The sequence below is a fragment of the Mercenaria mercenaria genome, chromosome 10 (assembly GCF_021730395.1).
Source record: "Mercenaria mercenaria strain notata chromosome 10, MADL_Memer_1, whole genome shotgun sequence".
Lineage (NCBI taxonomy): Eukaryota > Metazoa > Mollusca > Bivalvia > Venerida > Veneridae > Mercenaria > Mercenaria mercenaria.
In genome coordinates this window covers 16,564,855-16,587,668 of record NC_069370.1, presented here as the reverse complement: position 1 = coordinate 16,587,668, position 22,814 = coordinate 16,564,855, and the positions used below count along the sequence as shown (strand labels likewise).

General features: G+C 34.3%; 1 protein-coding gene across 6 annotated transcripts in view; it reads left to right on the top strand.

Moving 5' to 3' along the window:
• LOC123560920 (semaphorin-5A-like) overlaps window positions 1-22,814 on the top strand; it is a 113,762-nt gene that overhangs the window by 14,214 nt on the left and 76,734 nt on the right. For 3 of the 6 annotated variants that reach the window (XM_053552337.1, XM_053552335.1, XM_053552340.1), the window contains one exon: window positions 2,919-2,964. The gene's annotated coding sequence lies outside the window, so the exon portion shown is untranslated. Of the gene's footprint in view, window positions 1-2,918; window positions 2,965-16,297; window positions 16,353-22,307; window positions 22,429-22,814 lie in introns of those variants that run through there. The other 3 variants (XM_053552338.1, XM_053552336.1, XM_053552339.1) reach the window with 2 other exon arrangements.

Here is a 22,814-nt window from a genome sequence, read left to right as displayed (position 1 = left end):
TGGTTTCATCTATTGAATGACAACAAAAAATAAAATCGCCATTCTTTTTACCTTCAAAAACAGAAATTCATGAATTCATATCCCCAAAATTTAAGCCAAAACCATGAAATTGCATGCCCATGATTCTAATCAAATGGTTTCACAGTATTTTAAAATTTACTTTTTCTTTTGCATGATAGAACTGGTATGGTAGTATAAATAGGTTGATTCAGTATCTGTTATTCCTTACCAAATGTTGATAATTGAAATCTTGTTGCATTAAATCAGAACATAATGTTGACTGTTGTCTCCAAAGTCATATATTTATGTTGCTGTAAAATCATTTAAATTCTCGGTCATTATATATTGTCATTTTGCACGGAAAGGCTATTTCTTGAGGATATGAATTTGAGCCGCACCATGAGAAAACCAACATAGTGCATTTGCTACAAGCAAGGAACAAGACCAGCCTGCGCATCCTTGTAGTCTGGTCAGGATCCATGCTGTTCACTTTCAAAGCCTTTTGCAATTAGAGAAATCATTAGCAAACAGCGTGGATCCTGACCAGACTGTGCGGGTACGCAGGCTGGTCTTGTTCCTTGCTTGTAGCAAATGCACTATGTTGGTTTTCTTATGGTGTGGCTCAAATTCATATCCTCAAGAAATAGCCTAAATTCCCATTTTCATAATAGAATGATTGGGAGTTTTGCTTATTTGCTTGGACTGATGCAGCAAAATCCATGAAAATTAGTTCCCAAGGAACACTTGTGATTTCTTCTATTGTTTAGAAACCCAAAGAGGAACATAAAATTGTAACACAATATTTTTCAGTATATTATACTGGTTTATCTTCTGCTATCATTAGCATACAGTTTTCATGAAATCTTAACTTAATCAGTGGAAGTATGTCTAGACCAAGAAATAAGAAAATTAATGTTTGAAATCAAAATGAATTCATGTCCAGCACTAAATAGCTTTTTTTGTCCTAAAACTGCAAAATTTCATACCAGCAATTTTTCAAGAATCATAACGCTTCCCAATTTTCAATTTTGCTTCAATGCAGAAAATTTAATGAGTACTTAATAAGTAATATGAGGACTGAGGGCAAAGCTATTGTAACTGCATATGAATAAAAAACAAGATACAACATTTTTGTGCATTGTCTTTAAAGAAAAATGCCAACCATTCATGCTTTTTTTAGTTAGCCTAATATTTATAAAGTCTGTAAGTGTTATTAATTTAAACCACAGGTCCCAAGCTGAACTTTATTGAATGTTTCTCCTTCAAAGCATAATTTTTTTATAAAGAATTAGTTTTCTTTAGATAGCTATCAGTAGTAGATACTTGAATAGGCTTGGTTATGTGAACATTTGCCAAAATATGCACCATTAAGATGTTTGTAGGAAAATGTGTATCAATCAAGAGGTACATCTTAAGTCGGGGTTAATTGCCAATGGTAATATTCTTTAAACAACAGTTCATTACTATGGTATCTATATGCATTTTTTGTTCTATAGAATATATGTATATAAAGTCTGTATCATATCAATGTTTTGTACTTAATGATAATGTTACATTGTAAAGAAAATAACAATTCATTAATGATAACATACTAAATAATAACTTAAGGTGCAATGATGAGAACAAAATCATCAATAATAACAATAATAATTGCAATGATAATAATATGTCATGTATTATAACAGTAATAGTGTATAGGTGTGATGATAATAACATTTCATCAATAATAATAATGTAACAGTGCAATGAAAATAACAGTTCATCAATAATAACAGTGATAACATAAAAGTGCAATGAAAATAACAGTTCATTAATAATAACAGTGATAACATAAAAGTGCAATGATAATAATACTTCATTAATAATAACAATAATAACACAAAGGTACAGTCAAAAGTTTTAAAACTAACAGCCTTGCAACTCTTTCAATCCACCAAAGAGAAATCCTGTAAGTTCACTGAAAATTATATTCCCGATATCATTTTGAGTGTTGTGGGTGGACCACCTGTTACAGTATTGTATTTGGTTAAAAACTTTAACATACATGCATAGCGTTGGAACACCTACAAATAGGAATGCAAGAACAACGAATTATTCATAGTGGCAGCACATTCTGGCAAACCCAGTCTCCCAAGTGTTAACATTTTCCTGAATCATCAACCATTTCTTTTCAATCCATTGAGGTAGGCTCCTTTAGGCACTTAAAGTATGTGCCTATGCCCATTTTCACAGAAATGCAAAAATAATGGCAAGAAGCGGGTATCTTAATCAAAGTACTGGAAGTACAGAAAGGCTGGCTACCACAAAACACTGAAAAAATGTACCAAAAATGTAGTGCAGAACTTAATGAAAACTAAAGGCAAAACTTTCCCATAAATTTTGCTTTTCTGGTGTCTTTATAAAATTTTACAGTATCTTAATTAATTTGTTTTTGTACACTGACAGTGGCTGCCAACCTGATTTATGTAGTAATCTTACATTATTTTGTCTTTTCGTTAAGTAATGTGTAATTTCCAGATTAACTGAAGTAAATTGCCATGATTCATTACATATATAAATATATTTTTTCTGAGTTAATCAGCTTTTAAACTTAGCACTACCACGTTAATTGGATTTTGTTTAATTGCACCTAAAATACTGCTAGATTTTCTACAGGTAACTTAGATCATTTCTAACTTGTAACTGGGAGTTAGGGGGAAGTTTGGGAATGCAAAGGGGGTGTTTATATTAAACATTTTAAAATTTTGCTTGGCATAAACAACATTCATTCACCAACATGCAATACAATGTGCTTCTGTGGCAACACTTAAACATTTAAAAAGGAGAAAAGCATGCATAAAACAATGAACTTTTTGAGTGTTATTTAAATATTGATTACACAGAAATGCAAAATTAACAATTTACTTCCTTTGTTTCAGATTTGCAGATTCTGAGGGGAACTTAGCAACGAATCAAAGACAGCAGGTAAGGAGACAATAAATATTACCGGGTACACTGGGAAAGTGTTAAATTTTGTGGGTATGGAATTCCATGGTGTTCGGATATGAACTTATGGATTTTAATTTTTGCAGATAAAATTAATGGGAATTTTACTTGTTCATGTGGATTTAATTTTGTGGATTGATGCAACCATGAAATCCACAAAATCTATCCCTCCACAAAAATCAATGATTTCATAGTACTACTTTCTTCAGGTCCATATTACATGCTTATGTGCAGAAATCACCTGCTGGCAATGGCAACTGCAAGCAAGGAAGTTTTTATTAAATTTATTGCTTGTTGGCAATGGAAGACTAGTATATTAAAACTTTTAGCAAATTTGAAAAGAATCCTTTCAGTTTATTTGAGTAACTTGAAGAGTCTGTCACCTGGAAAAAAAAACTAGTTTTGGTGTCACCTAGGGAGATATGACCATGACCCCAGCAATTTCCTCCTCCAGACATTTTTCACCCAGACTATCAGAGGTTACAGTGTCTGTTTGAATAAGCTGAAGTCTATCTTTGCTAATGAGTTTAAATTAATTGAGCTAGAACTAAACAGCTGTTTCCATAAATCCTATCTTAAATTATTAGGCCACATTAAATGTGAATTGCACTGAAATTTGAAGGAGATCATTGTAACCACAGGCTGTATTGATATTAATCCAGACATAAACAAATAAATAAAATCACAGTTTGAAATTAGGTGACTCTGCACATTGCTGGTAGTGTACTATAACCAAACAATGGGTTGCAATACATCCTTGCTGATAAGCCATAGGCTGTCTGAAGATTAGGACAAAAAGTTAGGTGCAAAAAAGCATTAATATATGAGTCTGTGAGAAATGAATGTGAGGAATATTGTTGCTAGCAGATGTTCAGTGATGGAGAATAGGGTTACAAAATGTTGTAACAAATTCTCAGACTTTTTAGAGTCTTGTATATTTGTATATAAGATAATTAATGTAACTCCTCACACATTACATAATAAATTATTGTTTGTTTGTTTTTCTTGGGTTTTTAAAAGTTATACCAAATTAAATACAGTTTAGGTCATATGAGGACTTTTCTAGCTTTTAGTGATTAACCCTTAACTTGCTGGACATGATTGATTCTGCATTAGCGACCAGTCTGATCATGATCTGCACTGTTTGCCATTCAGTCGGTATCTTTTTTGTAAACACCCCTTTTAACAGTTAATGGTACTGTCCAAAGTGGAAGATGGACAAGTTCATTATGCTTGTACGAGCATAATTTCTAATACAAGAGGTTCTTTGGTAGAATGCTGCCACTAACTAGCTGAATGGCTTCCCCACAAAATGACCCAAGCAGGTCTCAAACCCACACAGATGAATGGCAAGCGATTTGAAGTCAGCAAACATAACCACTTGGCCATGGAGGCTCCGCAAGCATAACCATTTGGCTTCAGAGGCTCAGCAGTCATAACCACTTTGCTGAAGATGCTCAGTAGTCATAACTAGTTCCCTGGAGACCCGGCAGCCTATGAGGCTCAGCAATCATAACAATTTGGCCATGGAGGCTGAGCAGTCATAACCACTTGGCCATGGAGGCTCAGCAGTCATAACCACTTGGCCATGGAGGCTGAGCAGTCATAACCACTTGGCCATGGAGGCTGAGCAGTCATAACCACTTGGCAATGGAGGCTCAGCACTGTTAACCACTTGGCCATGGAGGTTCAGCAGTCATAAACACTTGATCATGGAGGCCCAGCAGTCATTACCACTTGGCCATGGAGGCTCAGCACTGATAACCACTTGGCCATGGAGGTTCAGCAGTAATAACCACTTGGCCATGGAGGCTGAGCAGTCATAACCACTTTGCTGTGAGGCTCAGCAGTCATAACTAGTTGGCCATGGAGGCTGAGCAGTCGTAACCACTTGGCCATGGAGGCTGAGCAGTCATAACCACTTGGCCATGGAGGCTCAGCAGTCATAACCACTTGGCCATGGAGGCTCAGCACTGATAACCGTTTGTCCATGGAGGTTCAGCAGTCATAAACACTTGATCATGGAGGTCCAGCAATCATAACCACTTGGCTGCAGAGGCTCAGTGGTCATAACCATTTTGCTGCAAACATTCAGCAGTCATAACCACTTGGCTGCGGAGGCTGATCGAGCAATTATAATCATTTAGGCGGCCAGGTTACATAGTAACCAAAGCTTTACAGTTTAGGCTGCTTCAAATTATGCTTGTGCAGCAATAATATAATATTATACTTTGCAATAAGCTTAAAGCAAAAAAAAATTTAGTTGACATTAAAATAGCTTCCAGTTGTTTTTATACCATGACAGCATGTTTGGCAAGTTTTCTTTGAATGCATTTAATTAAAATTTACTGCAGAGGATCCTGGGTACATTTTTAACTTTTAAAATGCGATGAAGTGCATGAAAATAAACTGTATACAAGGTTTATATCCAGCTTGAAGTGTTGAAAGATGAGATTAAGATATGGTGGCTTCTGTTCAAAAGTGCAGGTTTTACAAAGTTAAGCGGTGCATTAATCACTGTTATGAATGTAGAAAGTAGTGAACAGTTTATGGAGATGGTATTTAAAAGTTTATGGATGTGGTATTGTTTTGGTTACGAAAGGCTTGAAGTAGGGAAGTTGTCATTTTATACCATGGGAAAAAAAGTTTCGTGAATTTGTATAGATGTTGTCAGTTGCTTTGGGAGAACTATTAAGTTAGCAATGGTACAGACAAATCGTCAGTTAACTGCTTGCCATTTCTGTTACATGAATGAAATTATGTACTGTTTAAAATGATATTAAGTTAATAGTTTTCTAAAAAAAAAAAAAACCAACCTCTACACATATAATGGTTAAGGAAGATGCAGTATATATAACTTCAGCGGCACAGGTTATAGGGTGTGATGGCAAAAAAATACCCAAAATCAGATAATGATTAGACCTAACTAATTACATTTAGATGATTTGATAAATAGTCTCTGTCAAAGTCAGATTTAAATGTGCTGTAAATGAATGTTGTCTTTCACATAATATATTTACACTTAGGTAATTGTAATTGATTGTCTGATATGCTCCACACTGCCTATCTCATTCATTACAGAAAGATAATACACCCAAAACCCAAATAATGTCTAACCTATAAATTACAGAATGAAATATGTTAGTTTTCACAGTGCAAAAATAATCTCTAACCTATGAATTACAGAAATATGTGAAGGCTGATCATTACCAAATGGAAAGTAAGCCTCCGCAGGTCAAGTCACAAGTAGTCCAAATATAAATAGTACTAATCTTTTTTCCTTTCCTGATGCATTTGCTCGACAGGAACGTGCTTACTTTTACCCTACTGTGTTTCAGTATGTATCACTTTGCATTCTATTGAAATCAGCATGTTCCTATCGCATGCTGGGTAAAAATGGCGGCGTAAGAATTTAATGTCTCGAAAAGAGAAATTGAAAGAAGCGAAAAGGAGTAAATTCAGCGGGTTGTATTTACCGAACTGTAGTTTTCTTATATAAAAGTTAACACCCACCTTTCTTTTTGTTTTTGTAAAGTAGAGATCTAGTTCTTTATGGGAATATAAGTCTCTGAAAATCTGATATGCTAGAAAATGTCGAAAAACCGTTATGAAGTAAGTGGATTTTATATGAAATAAAGAAGAGCTGGATTTAGTGGTGTTCAGCCTGAATTTCCGTAGTGCAAAAATAATCTCTAACCTTAATTAGAGAAATATATTCATTTTCATAATGCAAAAATAATCTCTTAACCTATGAATTACAGAAATATGTGAATTTTCATAGTGCAAAAATAATCTCTAACCTTAATTAGAGAAATATGTCCATTTTCATAATGCAAAAATAATCTCTAACCTATGAAGTATTCAAATAAATTGACTTAAATAATTTTATAGTTGAAATATAGTCACAAAGAAAGCTGAAAGCAGAACATACAATTTAAAATTACCTAATTATTATATAAAAATGGTGACAGGCGGTAATGAAATGCTTTTGTAATATGTCTTGTTAAAACTTAATTTATAACATTTCAATTGCATACAGATATTGAACTGTGCTCTGTAGCTTTACATCTTAAAGATCAAATTTAAATTTGCATTAATATGTGGATTTAGGCCATTATTTAAACTGGGACATTGTATTTAAACAAAAGCAATGAAAATTTAATTTCTTCCGTTCTTAATTTTTAAAAAAAAAAATTCTTTATAAATTACTTATGACATTTTGATTTAGTGTGAGGAAATGATTGTTAAAAAATGATACTGAAAAAATTATTATTGATGGCCTTGTTACTTTTATATGCTATTAATTGGATAATTATATGTGTGCTTTACATTTTACAATGTATAAATATGTAGATTGTACTGCATTATTATTTAAGCATACAGATAGTGGTATAGATTATCATAAATAACATCATAGCAAGTTTTGATTCGATACGCAATGATGAATCCTCACTGCCTTTTTTTCTGCTTTGGGGAAAAAAACAAATTTTCTTAGACTGAAGAGTATCCGAATATGATGGTAACAATCCCAATCTACAGATCAAACAAACTTGTTTATATATGGTTTCCTTAACTCAGGTTTAACTGTATTTAGTGTAAATCCAATGGCTGAATCAGGGGTATAATTTTATTATCTTTTTCAATGGCTGCATCAGGGGTATAATTTAATTATTTTTTTAAAAAACTCTTAATGACATGTTGCCATTAAACCCATTTAAATATTCATCAAAAGTTTGAGTTACTGGTGGTCTGGATTATGCAATTACCTACCATTTATGTGGCGCCCAATCAAGCTGATCAAAACTATTAAAATCCACTTTGGTTGTAACAGTAAAATAAAGAAGTAGTGCACTTTATATACCTTCATTGCATCAAACATGTAATTTTATACAGTTGAAAGTGGAGTTCACAAATGAGTCAGATTTCATTTAGCTACTTATTAAGGTAATAAAAACCTTATCATTCATCTTTTAAACATTTAAAACACATTTGATGTGTGTGTACCAGCATATATATGATAGTGTATATGCATATAATTATATTAATTTTGTGTATAGTTTAGGTGATTGTTTTAATCTTTAGCCTGCTGGCGGCAACTGACTCTGCCTTTGCCACCAGTGTAGACCAAGATCAGCCTGCACATCCGTTCAGGCTGATCATGGTCTGCACTGTTCGCTATTCAGCCAGTAAATTTTCAGTGAACACCCCTTGGAATAATAAATGGTATTGCCCAAATTGAATGATGGACCAGTCCACTTTAGAAATTTAGCAGGCTAAGGGTTAAAGACTACCTGAAGAGATCTTCCGCCTCATCTCATCATTTACTGCACAGAAAAGGATAGAATCAAATGGATATACAGAGTGCTATAACCCTTACCCTGCTAAATTTCTATAATGAAACTTGTCCATCTTTCAAATTGGGCAGTACCATTAACTGTTAAAAGGGGTACTTACCAAAATGATACTGACTGAATGGCGAACACTGCAGATCTTGATCAGACTGCACTTATGTGGAAGCTGATCATGATCTGCACTGGTCGCAAAGGCAGAATCAATCGTGTTCAGCATGAAAAGGTTAATATTTTATACACACTTTAAATAAAAAAATTACAGTAAAAAATGAATCGGGTATGCATACCAGTGCAATGTTTATCGTTTTACACATTCCGGACTTTGTAAGAATTACAGATTGTCACGTGTCAAAAGTAGAAAAAAGTATTCTCATAACCTTGCAGTATTCATTCACATTGACTGTAACCATTGACATAGATATTAGAGGAAGACATTGACACATGCTCCAATGCAGTCGAATAAGCGTAGATGACTTTAAATGCTGTTATTACGTATTTAAGCAACATGGCCAATTTATATGGAAATTATCTGACGTGGAATATTGATACGATTGTAATCATATGGAATTAAATGTCCGTGGCCATGTATTCAGGTATTAAAATGCAAGATTCTTTTCACATAATGATATTCATACACTATTTGTTTGCGTATTTAATTCTAAAATCTTTTTTGAATGATGCCAAGGAAAAGATTTGATACTGTTCATTTTGCGTAATTAGCTGTCATATTTTTTGCAATGTTCTGTTCATTTTGGATAATTTGCCATGTAATTTATGTGAGGTTAATACTAAATGACATTATGCTTTATATATTTGATATTTAAGAAAGCTGACTTTATATTTTTACCTGAGTATTTGAAATGAAACCAAAATTAGGAAGTGTCATTTTAAAATGTGACGTTGGCACTTTTTCAAGCAGTAAAATTAAAAGAGAGAAGTAAATGTTTATATTGTTCATTTAATTTGAAATGTAACCAGTTTGTCTTGTTTCTGACATATTAAGATTTTATGAGAAAAATCTTTCCAATCTAGAAAGGTTTTATGTGAATAATTAAAAAGGAAAAACACAAAGAATTGTACAGGGATGATGTCTTCTGCTACAAAGAAACTTTTTTACCCTCCACAAGAAAAGAGTTTTAACTTTTTTACCTTCCACAAAAAAAGAGTTAACAGATGGGACAGAACTGTGGAGAGAAATTACAGCATGACAAAAAAGGAAGCTGTTAATTAATACTTCCTCATTGAATTCTCTTTGCTGCCAGTTTTTGAGACAAGAAACTATTCCAAAGTGGAAACAAATAATTGGAATTTATTCTTCAATCAACAAAAGCAAATTACACAATTCTGTTGTATTTGCCAAAAGAGTTTTCGAATAATGAAAAGACTTTTTGGAGTGGTTTTAATCAATTTGTACAAATTTTCCCCCTTGCAGTGAAGAAATTGCATGATCAATGTTAATTTAGCAAATTAAAAGATCTGGAACAAAACTTTATAGGGACATAAATCACAATAAAGTCTGTGGAGTGAAACTGAGTGAAACGTTTGTAACAATTAAATCAATTAGAATTGTTGATGAAACAATTTACCTGGTTTCTGGAAGGACAGGAGCCAGAAAAGAACAATAATTGCCCAATGAAGTCTACATTTGGGTGTTATGTTTTACAGGCCAAACAGTTTTCTTATATGATTTAATCAGACACAGACTCTAGGACAGCAAGAAGTGAAGAAAATGTGGAATGGAAAATTAAATTTTGGACTTTTTATATCAATTTAACTAGCCTGAAAGAAACTTGTCTTCTAGTCTTAATTTATTGCCATTTTGGACCCTGAATATTTTCCAGTATTGTAAGAATTCATCTGGTAAGAATTATTTTAACTGGAGCCAGGTAGTATGGAATCTGAGAGAGCTGGTTCTTAATTCGTTTGTTGTATGTAAGCCAGTGGTAACCCATTTGTGTGACTCTTTCAGAAGATTGTTATGCCCCCGAAGGGAGGCATATAGTTTTTGAACCGTCTGTCCGTCTGTCGGTTCGTCGGTCTGTCAGTCTGTCTGCAATTTTCGTGTCCAGTCCATATCTTTGTCATCGATGGATGGATTTTCAAATAACTTGGCATGAATGTGTACCACAGTAAGACGACATGTCGCGCGCAAGACCCAGGTCCGTAGCTCAAAGGTCAAGGTCACACTTAGACATTAAAGGATAGTGCATTGATGGGCGTGTCCAGTCCATATCTTTGTCATCGATGGATGGATTTTCAAATAACTTGGCATGAATGTGTACCACAGTAAGACGACGTGTCGCGCGCAAGATCCAGGTACGTAGCTCAAAGGTCAAGGTCACACTTAGACTTTAAAGGATAGTGCATTGATGGGCGTGTCCGATCCATATCTTTGTCATCCATGGATGGATTTTCAAATAACTTGGCATGAATGTGTACCACAGTAAGACGACGTGTCGCGCGCAAGACCCAGGTCCGTAGCTCAAAGGTCAAGGTCACACTTAGACGTTAAAGGATAGTGCATTGATGGGCGTGTCCGGTCCATATCTTTGTCATCCATGGATGGATTTTCAAATAACTTGGCATGAATGTGTACCACAGTAAGACGACGTGTCGTGCGCAAGATCCAGGTCCGTAGCTCAAAGGTCAAGGTCACACTTAGACGTTAAAGGTCATTTTTCATGATAGTGCATTGATGGGCGTGTCCAGTCCATATCTTTGTCATTCATGCATGGATTTTAAAATAACTACGCATGAATGTGTGACACAGTAAGACGACGTGTCGCGCGCAAGTCCCAGCTCCGTAGGTCAAAGGTCCTAAACTCTAACATCGGCCATAACTATTCATTCAAAGTGCCATCGGGGGCATGTGTCTTCCTATGGAGACAGCTCTTGTTAGTAATGTTTTTGGGAGGATAGTGCAAGATACGCAGAAGATGCTCCAATTGCTGAAGCTTCCCTGGTTCTGAAGAGTGCCAGGGGTAAAGCACCCACACACGGGACTCTTATCCCAATGTTAGTAATTTTTAGCTGGAGAAGCGGGGGCTCGAACTCACAACTCCTGGTTTTGTAATCAGACATTGTTACCACTGGACCACTCTGTCCACTCATTTAGGTCTTAAAATTTTTTTGTTTGAATGACTTTTATACTGACATGACACACTAGCATTTAGCGAAATAGTAAATTGAAAAATGAACTACTTCCAACTAGTAAATGTTACACCATCTGCAATGTTTTCTTTAGATTTGCAAGCAAAATATATCTGCTGAAGGATAAACATTTTTTTTTCAGATACAAACATTTTTTCAGACATAGACAAGGTTTAACAAACATATAAGATGAATAGTGCAGAGAAGCATGTACCATTTGACGTATTTGATGTATGGGCCCAGCATATTCACAGATATACCAGGCTGGGGGTGTTTTTTCACTCAAGATTTGTAATTAGTATTTATTTTAATGACCCGGAAAATTACATCATAATCAACTGGTGTGATGGAAGGTGTCTACAGAGGTCTGGTTCATAAAGTGATTAAATAAATACTCCGGTATGCCATTAGTTAGAATTTTTTTGGCACATGAAAGTGGTAGGAAAGAGATTTTTTGTAAGGTAATATTTAGAAAAATTCTCTAGGGAAAAAGCATTTAATATTAAAGTAATGATGATTACACTATGTGAAATAGTAAACAAATCAATCAGGACAGGAGAAGGTGTAATGCTTAGAATATTTTTCTTCACCAAGGTGTGACTTATGCAGGGGACATCTTGTACTTGATCAACATTGCTTTAAATAAATGGACTTTTATCAATTATGAGTGATGATAACCTGAGTTGAAGATTATAGAACTGAGTTAGGAGACCAGTCTCCGAATGCAGCCTTGTCATTGGTCAATTTCAAATTGTGCTCAGAAACAACCAATCAGATGCTGGAGTTTCTGAGACTGATCTTCAAACTCAGGTTTCTGTTCACCCAGCTGTATGAGCATAAATATTTCTGAAACAAAATGAATTTAAGTTGAAGGACAAAAGGCTTTCCCTTACAGAAGAAAAAGGCCTGCTGCGTACTCTTGCCGTGTACATACAGCGTATATGATGCGTACATGATGTGTACTGAAATCAATAGTACGCAGGATATACACCACACATACACCGATAGTACGTTTGTAGTACACTTTTGACATGCAAATGAGCTCTGCCGCGTACTACTTGCTGCGTACATGCTGTGGACTACATAATACACAGGATGTACGCTGGAGGAATTTAGTATGCGAGAAATAGTACGCAGCATGTACGCGGCACATACACTTTTCACATGCAAATGAGCCTGCGGTGTACTACCCCTGCGGCGTACATGCTGTGTACTCCTGCGGTGTACATGCTGTGTACTCCTGCGGCGTACATGCTGTGTACTCCTGGCCCGAGTCCTGCGGCGTACATGCTGTGTACTCCTGCTGCATACATGCTGTGTACTCTTGTGGCGAAACTGCTGTGATAATGTAAATTCCTTACCCCACCAACTTTCGTATGCAAATGCTGATCATTTGGACAGAAAAAAAACAGAAAAAAGATAAGTGACATGAATCAATAAGTATTTACCCTTACCAAAATAATGTAGATTGATGTTATCAAATAAATTAGTATGCTTTTCTCCATCCACTTTTCAATGAAATAAATCAATTTTTGTAGCATGTAATTTGGTAAACATTAGAAGAAAATGGCGTAACTGCATCAAGGGGAAACAACTTTAATGCAACTAAATATAAGTGTTATGATTTATTATAGACGATGTGTGCGTAGTATGTATTTATTTTGATTAAAATCCATCTGAGAACAATCTAGGACTGGAATTATATAAGCATTTATACACTTTTACGTCCGTAAAAAGTAGCGCACCAAAAAATTTTGGATTGATTTTTTCCAATGGGGCAAGCGCAATTAGCCAAAAACTTTCTGAAAATATACGAGCGGCAAATCCGATGAACAACTTTTTAATTTGGTGAGGCCTTAATGAGTTAACATAATGAGCATTAAAGCCTTTATAAAACATGATAGAGTGGTGTTTTGCTTAAGAGTATTCAAATAACAGTGAGAGCTATTAATTCTTCTCATTCGGGCGCTGTTGAGGCATTATCTTGGTAATTATTTCATGTATTACAAAATGTAATGCAACGAAGTTCAAATAAGGCTTTTCAATTATCCAAGTTAGAAAGCTCCAGGATTAATTCAAAATGAAAAAGAATATATTTTTACACTGCATGCAAGGTGCAGCTCAGAAATCACTAAGATGTAAGCTTCACAAATGAACATTGCAAATAGTTTGGCAAATTTTTATTGTTCAGAATACCGGTAATCTGAACTATTCTATGCTATTAAGATAAAAGTTACTCGGAAATCAAGTTCTTGCTTCCAAAAAAAAAAAAATGTACAAATCCTTCCTGCATGAAGTCCCTCCCGCGTATATGAAGTTTACTTCAGACTTTAACTTATAAAAAAAAAACTAAGTATAAATGCCAAAAGAAATTGTACAAGTCTTTCCCACGTATATGAAGTGTACTGCACAAATTTCAAAGTATCTGCGGTGTACATGCAGTGTACTATTTTCTTGTACAAGTCCCTCCTGCGTACATGCAGTGTACTCCTTAAATTTTCAGAGTCTGTGCTGCATACTTGAAGTGTACTAGTGACCTCCTGCGTACATGCTGTGTACTCGTCGAAATAGTACACGGCATGTACGCGGCATGAGGTGTATGTAAAATGTACTCCTCTGGCGTACTACTGTGTTCGCGGCATATACACAGCAAATACGCAGCATGTACACCACAGAGGCTTGCTTCTGTAAGGGTTACTTCAAACCAAGGTCATTCCAAGAGCTCGGACTCCATGAAAACTGAAATCTTCGGCAAAAGGGAAAACACTTTCTGTGTACACAATGAAAGATAGCTTACCTCCTGTAGAACACTGAAGTAGACAAATTTCATTCATGGCTTTCTAATCTGTTCATTTAATACATTTTATCTTTGTTATCATGTAAAGTGTGAGATGGCCAATTTGATCCAATTGTTTGAGATAACCTTTTGTAAATTCTTTAAACATTTGAGAAGTGTATAGTAATGTGAGAGACTCCCTGTATAAGAAAGATGATCTGAAAACAGCTTGAATATAGGATATTTGAGCAACTTTTAAAATACATGAATTTACACTTTTGATAGCAAAGTTGGTGTCTTGAGATTTGAACTGGAACAAAGTATCTTATCAAACGTCATTAGACCAGTCCTGCAGTGCATCGGACATTTTCAGGACAGAACTTAGTGTCGACCAATCGGATGCTGAAGTTCTCAGAATTCTGGGACAACTCGGTCTTTCTAAATTGCAAGGTAGAATATGGTATTTTCTTGTGCTGAGAGAAATAATTTGAATCTATAACTATTGAAATGAAGTATTCTTGCAATTGAAATAAAGGACCTCTGCTGTAAGAATGCAGTTTCTGTGCAGTTTGAATGAAGTATTAGCCACATGCAAGTATGAAAAAACTCTTGTTTTGCACTCAACATGGACCAAAAATGGTAGAATTATGAACAGTTTCTAGTGTACCAGAAGATTTACAACAAGGATGAGTTAGTAACTCGAAAATTTCAAGATAGTTTCAAGATTTTGACTTAGTGGCTGGAAATATCTGCTTCGTATCTCAGAATTTTGAGTTAATAAGTAATAGAAATCCTGGTGCTAAATGCCTTGCTGAAACAATCTGATACATGATGAATAATAGTGTGGAAATTGTTCTTTTATCAATTGGATCATTCATGCAATTTGGCTGTACACCAAGATTTTATCCAGCAATTAATATAATACCTTGGATCCCAGCATATAGGATAGATGATAGACAATTTTTATTTGCAATAAAACTTTATTCTATCTAAGTGTTTTATTTGGATGATAAGCTTTTGATGGTTCGTCTCGGTAGTACAGCAATTTGTATATATGAAAGTGGGAGATATGGCTTTCTTTCATTTCATGATTGTGTTCTTTTAGAGAATGGAGCACTTTGTTAATTGTTAACTCATCAGAAACATATGATGGGGGTGCTGACGAGCTGTTAGGCTGATGATAACTGATGAGAAGTGGAGGCTCACCTGTTTTGTCTATTGTTCCTTTACATAATACCTGCTGATTGTTCAGCATTGGTGGAGGAAAGAATGAAACTCTTGTTTTTTGGGATTGTTTTTTTTGCTTTAATTTGTTATGTATACACAGATTCTGTAAAAAAACTAAAATGTTGGTAAGAGAGGTTATTTGTTGATTTTATAGCCCATAAAAGTATTAGTTGTACTATATTCTTAATTTTTTTTTTTCAAGGTTTTTGATAATGGTGATGTTAAAGAGATATAAATTGAAAGGGAAAAACACAAGCTTCCGCAGGCATTAGGATCATGTTTGTTTTACATTTAAATTTATTTTCTTTTTAACAAAATCACAAGTGAAGTGTTTAAGATCAGGTCTGTTTTCATCAACATAATAAAGATGTAAAAACCACAAATATTTTATTTGCAATATTTAAACTGATAAAATTTTAGTTTAAGCAGTCTATAGCCACAGACTGAACACTCCTACAGTTTTGATAATTTGTTAATGACCGTTCAGATTTAAAATAGTAAGTGGATACGGGATTTTGTAATAAAGAATTTTTAAAGTGAAAAATAGTATTTCTATAATTTTAAAGCATCTGATTTGTTGAAGTTACATTTACAAAATACAGAGTAGGAGTTCAAATAACAAAACAATCAAAATGTATGAGATTGGATGCATTTTGCAGGTCAGCCTGGAGGAATACAATTTCGTGCTTCATTTACATAGTATGTAAAAAATGTGCAAACAGACATTTTGTAAATAGCTAATGGTGTTTAACACCAGAATTACAAGCATTTAATGCCAGTGGTAATCTTTTTTCTTGCTATTTTCCAGTAAGTTCTTCTACCAATTTAGTGATAATTACTGGCAGAAAGAAATCAGGATAGAAGTAAGTGATTGTTTATACCAAGTCTTAACCATTCTCATTTGATACAGCTGAAAACATCATTCCATTAAAAAAAAAATTGATACCATGAAATCATTAATATTCATATATTATTAATATATATATATATATATCCTTTTTTTTTCTTCAAACAAAAAAACCCAGCTTACATGTGTTTAATTCTGTTTCTTAATTTTCATTTTAATAATGGTTGTCATAACTTGATATTGAGAATAACTAAAAAACCTCGAAAATGGGACTGCCTTGTCATTGTGTTCATCATATTACAATGGCAATACGGACTATAAGGTATCAGTTATCATGCAATATGCTTTAATATGTTGTATTTTATGGTGATCAGGTCAGGATTTTGTCAGGTTTTATGCACAGGCTAACACTCTTTGTGGCTTTTTGATAAGAATCCGGTATAGGATGACAATCATAAACATCAGGTCTGTCTCCAGTAGGCTTATAAAATTATTTCATGTCCTTTCATGCAAGGAAAGTGATAGAAATCTGTAATATTAACAAACTTTATGAAGGCTTTTGTGCAGCGTCTTCATTCATGATTTTACCATGAATTGCAACTTTTCAAAACTATTGCGATTTTATTGTACAGCTAGTAAAATGCTTGGGTGGAATCAGTCAGAAACTTGTACAATATTAAACAGTGCAGAAAGTTGAGCTGTTACAGGCTTGTAACCTGACTGAAAATTCAATGGAAGCACAATGAAATACCAGTAATTTGTGATAGTTTATAACTGCTTCCAAGCTTTGAAATGGTTAAACTGTGAGAGGGGTCCCAAATTATTTTAACTTTTTCATTATTTTTTCTTTTTGTACTTTCATCAGAATTACTGCCCTTTAACAAGATGGATATTAATATTTCATTACATTTTTAGCAGGACTGTACAAAGTATTTGGAGAGCTATCATACTCGTGCTGGCATCCTGATCTTCGTCAAAGTTTTGAATGTATACTTTCACTTTATCTGTTATTATTTGATGGATTTGCTTCAAACTTTAAGACTTATTTCTCTTCATCACCCCATCATATTACACAAGGACCATAATTCTTGCACCTATATTTCATGAAATATGCAGAATTTTATGTTAAAATTTAGATGCGCTTTAAAAAATATACTGTTTAAATTATTACTTATGTACTAACCTAGTTTGTGACCAGCTTGTATCAGTGATTTTTTTTTCAACAAAAACATTCCATTGGGGTATAAACTCTGTTTGTAAGTGCTCTTGTTTCTTCTTTTTTTGTTGTTTTTCAATTACAGCTTTACATTATTTTTAAAAAAGATCAATTTAACATTACACAACTGTTATTGATAAGACACACTCAACATGCATGATAAATTATACCTTTAATCAAAGTACACTTTAAATTATAGCAGACTTGAGGCTTAGAGCACCTGTTTTCTGGTCTTTGTTCATTAAACTCATCCATGTTGCAAAAAAGCATGCCTTAGTACCCTTTATATTTGATGTGCACATGTTGGCATATGTTTTATTTCAGATGTATAAAAAGGAAAGTTATCTTTATTTCTTTAGGATTTGATAATGCTTACATTGTAGGTAAAAAGTTCCCTTGTTGAAAGAAAATACATTCTTTGGGTTGAAATAAATCAAACATTGATGCATTTATTTTCATCTTAGATAAGACAAGGTATTTAAAAGCAGTTTGGTGTAAGAAATATTTTCCCATTAGTTTTACAAATGTTTTTGTTTATTAGTTTGTATAATTACTGCTGATAAAGTATTTGTGATAATTAATCATTCACTTATTAATCATATTCAAAAGGTAAAATCACCTGTTTTTGTTCTCTTCTTGTCGTTTTTATTGGGTTTAACATTACACTGACATAATTTTAGGTCATACTGTGACTTTCCAAGGTTTTGTTGGTGGAGGTTTAAACTCCTTAGGCCCTTCTGTGCATGATTTCAGACACAGGCTAGCACCTGGATAGAACCACAAACCTTCTGTAAGCCAGCTGGATGGCTTCCTCACAATGACTTCAACACCCAAGATAAGGTTTGAACCTACAGCATTGAGAGGAGAGTGATTCTGAGCCAGCAACTTTAACCACTCACAGACTTGGCAACAGATGCCTCCAAACTTACTTGTAATGTCAAATGATACCAGCAATGAGTTAATGTATTGAACATATCAAAGTATTTGAAGTATTTGTAGCATTTTCTTTGCAAATTAATAAACTGGTGTATGAATTTCTTGAATGTGAGCAGTCGCCAAGTTTTATTTTCAGATAGGATATAATGTTTGAATATGAACTATATGCATTGATAAAATCAGTCTACTCTGGTGTTAAAAATACAACTGCTGTGTCATGTTTGAGGAGTTCAGTGAATGTGCAGCTTTTCATTGCGGAAAATGTCTGACAAAGTCATGTCATGAAGAATTTTCACAACTTACTCTGGAAAGTTTAATGGAAAATCTAGAAGACTTTTCATTATTATTTTGTTATTACTCTGCCTTTTGTACACTTTCACTATTGTATTGAGCAGCCTCTGTGATCAAGTGGTTAAGGTTGCTGACTTCGAACTACTTGCCCCTCACAGATGTGGGTTCGAAACCTTTCTTAGGGTGTAGACTACTAATTAAATATTTTCATTATTGTATTGAGCAGCCTCTGTGATCAAGTGGTTAAGGTCGCTGGCTTCAAACCACATGCCCCTCACAGATGTGGGTTCGAAACCTTTCTTAGGGTGTAGACTACTATTTCATGTTTAGGAAGCAATCCAGCTGACTTATGAAAAGTTGGTGATGTGAATTTAAACTCCCCAATCCCGAACACCTCTCCCCACCACCGCAAAAACAAAACTGCAATGGTATCAGAGGTATCCATTTTTTTTCAAACTGCACAATCAAGACTTTGGCATTGCCACATTTTGTTACAAACACAAGCTTCTGGAAGGAAAAAAAAATCTGTATAACTCTTACTTTTTAACAAAATTACCTCCCTTTTTATACTTTTTTAAAACTTTTAACTAGTGTCTTTGCAAATGCAGAAAAATGTGATGTGCTCTTTCAGTAACAACAGCTCTTGTTGTAATTACTGTGAAATCATAAATATTCGTGGGGGACTACTTTTCGTGGATTTCCTGGTTGAGCCAATCCACGAAATTTAATCCCAACAAACAAGTAAAATTCCCATTCATTTTATGTTCAAAAGTTGAAATCCACGAACTCACATCCCCAGGAAATTGCTGTTTTGACCAAAACCACAAAATTTTATGCCCACGAAATTAAATGATTTCACAGTATGAGAAGTCAGAAGTCTAATATAGCACCACCCACTCATTCAATGTTCCCTGCAGATTCAACATGTTTCAAGATAAACTAATACAGGTGTTTATATTTGTTAGATTGCCCAGGCAGGTAATACAGGTTTGATTATAATCAGGGTACATACTGTGTTTAGGAATTTATTTATAACCATTCTCTAGGTACTAGCAGCAAGCAGTATGTCATAAAAACACATAGATCACACATGTCAGTAAAACAACAAGTTGCATGTATACTGATAAAACAGGTTGTTTGTTCAGAAACAATCACTAAGTGGAAAAAAAGTGGTTCAAAGTACCAAAGAATGTATTTTTCTGCAAAGTTGAAGAAAATCCTGCTTAAAGCTAGGTTACGGAATCAAATTTTTGGTAACATCCTTGCAGATTTTTTTTTTCTCAGTTTATTCATTTTAGTTATGAATTCTACTAACTTTATAATGCATGAACAAAAGTCATTGAAAGTTCTCAGAAAAGTTTTGTAACTAAAGACAGCATTTTGCTTAAAAGCATGATGTTGTGGTTTATCTTTAGTGTTTTTCTCAGTACATAAAACATAATGCGATTTCTACATGATGAGTGACTAATAATTGCAGCTTGAAATCTTTAAATTCATTTCATATAGATAAAAGGTTTATTTTTACATATCTTATAAGAGGAAAACTGCTGCAAATACTCAGTGCCTTGTAATAAATAGGGTTTCTGAAAATGATGGTAAACAATTGCATTGTTTCTTTGCTGCAAAAAACACTGCCAGCTGTTTAGTTTTCTTTCGTCTTTTTATTACATACAGTATGGCATCTTAACAACATCTCCAAAGAGTAAATACCTGTCTACAAAAAGGGAGACAATTTATTTCTTTTCTATTTGGTAGAATGCTTCTCCAAAGCAAAGAGTCCCACCTACAGTGCCTCCTCAAAGAAGGTTGCATTATACAGAGACACATGGTTAGTCTTCACAACAGTGTCTCCTAAGTACAGTCAGAAACATTGTAGTTCCTCCAGCAGTGTCTCCTCAAAGAAGGTTGCATTGTACAGAGACACGCAGTTAGGTCCCCACAGCAGTGTCTCCTCCAAGAAGGTTAAATTGTACAGAGACACACAGTTGAGTCCCCACAGCAGTGCCGTCTCAAAGAAGGTTGCTTTGTACAAAGACACAGTCACAGTTAAGTCCCCACATCAGTGTCTCCTGACAGCTTAGTCCCTCCAGCAGTGCCTCCTCGAAGAAGGTTGTACTTACAGTCAGAGCTAGACAGTAGTAGAATCTCTATACATCCAAAGGGACATCAGATCAAAGTGGATCAATGATCAAGGTCACAGTAAATGTTAATACAAAATCTGTTTCTGCTAAAGTTATCTTGAGAATGCCTTGGCTTATGATCCTCAAATTTGGCAGGCATATTTTTCATGTGCATTAGATGACCCCTATTGATTTTGAGAGAACAGGATAAAGGTCAAGATTACAGTGACTGTTGTACAAAAACTCTTTTCTTCTCAATATTTTGGGAATGATTACCTACATGAACATCAGACTTGGCAGGTTCTTTGCCAGTGGGTAGTGGATGACTCCAAGTGATTTTAAGATTAGATTTTTAGTTTGGTTAATTGGTGAAAGGTCAGGGTCACAGTTACCATTAGTGAAAAAAAAAGAGAAGAAAAATCACTAGTGACCCCTCTTGTTTTTGAGGTTTCTTAGTCAAAGGTCATGGTCACTGCTAGGCTAAGGGCATCTTACTGTGTCCGTCCTCTTTGCAATTTAGTTGCAGAATGCTTTGATCACTTGATAGGAACATGCACAACATCATTTCATGGAATGTTTAATTTTGCCTGTCATACAGAGGATGTTGATCTGTAGAGTTTGACTTGCTGAAAGGGCTGGTCTAGTTGGAAAAGAAAATACCTGCCTGTTCAGAAGTTATGTTATGTAAGTTCTACTGTTATTTATTTTAAATCAAGATGTAAAGAAATTACAAACTAAATGATTTATAATTCAACACAATAAAAGTTGCTGTATACAGGGGTGAGGTGATATACAACATTTTAACAAAGTGCACAAACACAAGTAACCTGTCAAAGGGTATTTTCTTCAGAGGGTCATATGTCATTGTGAAATTTTTGCGTCATCTGATGGGTAAACAAACTAGTTGAAAACTGAATGAGTGTGAAATTCGACCTATTTCTGTACATACTATTGCTGACACATTATCTAATTAAAAACTACTTACAATTTATCATTTCTATTCACTTCAGTTTTACACTGTGGGCACACCCTACCTGTTTAAGATTATCTACATTTTCTGTATCATCATTAACTGTTAAAATTTCATCTGAAACAATCACTGATTTACACATAATCAGGTGTTACTGTTCTTTTAAACAATTGTTTGATTAATGTAAATCAAGCACACCCCCAAAAAGAACATGCTTGTTTAAAATTCATATCACAGAAGATCTCTGTTCTTGGGGATAGTTTTACTGATTTTCCCATAAACGGCCATGCTTAATTAGATGTCTACTTGCAAAAACACCTGTACATATGATATTTGATTTGCACTAAGTATATCTTGATGTTGAACAAGGTGTATCAGAGGGTAAGATAAATATCTACCAGTACAATTTGTTTATGGATGTAACCAGCAGGCACACTCAAAATAAAGCTAGCAGAAGTTAAAAATCTAATGGATATAAACGGATGAATGCAATAGTATATAAAAAACAACAAGATTAGTTTAAGGAGGAAACAATTCTGGGCAAAAGTCACAGATAAAGGTAAATATTTTTAATTTGTTGATAACAGCACACTGCAAATGTACATAACACTCACTCAGTTATGAAATATTTACTAAAGTGATAACAGTTATGCAATGTACAGTTTTAATAAAACGCGTAATAGTAATTATGAATTTAGTTCACAAAAGCTCATATTTGAGAGATATTTAAGTTTTTAGTCTTTTAATATTCTGAAATTAAGCTCAGATACACTTGTATCATCAATTTGACTTTTTCACTATATTGAAAAAGATACAGGTATTATGTATAGTGTTCTGTTTGGACCATCAATATTTCTATTCTGAAGCCTATATCATCACGAATCGACGATGATGAAAGTCAAAAACACAATGGTGAAAACTCAAAACTACAATGGCGAAAGTTGA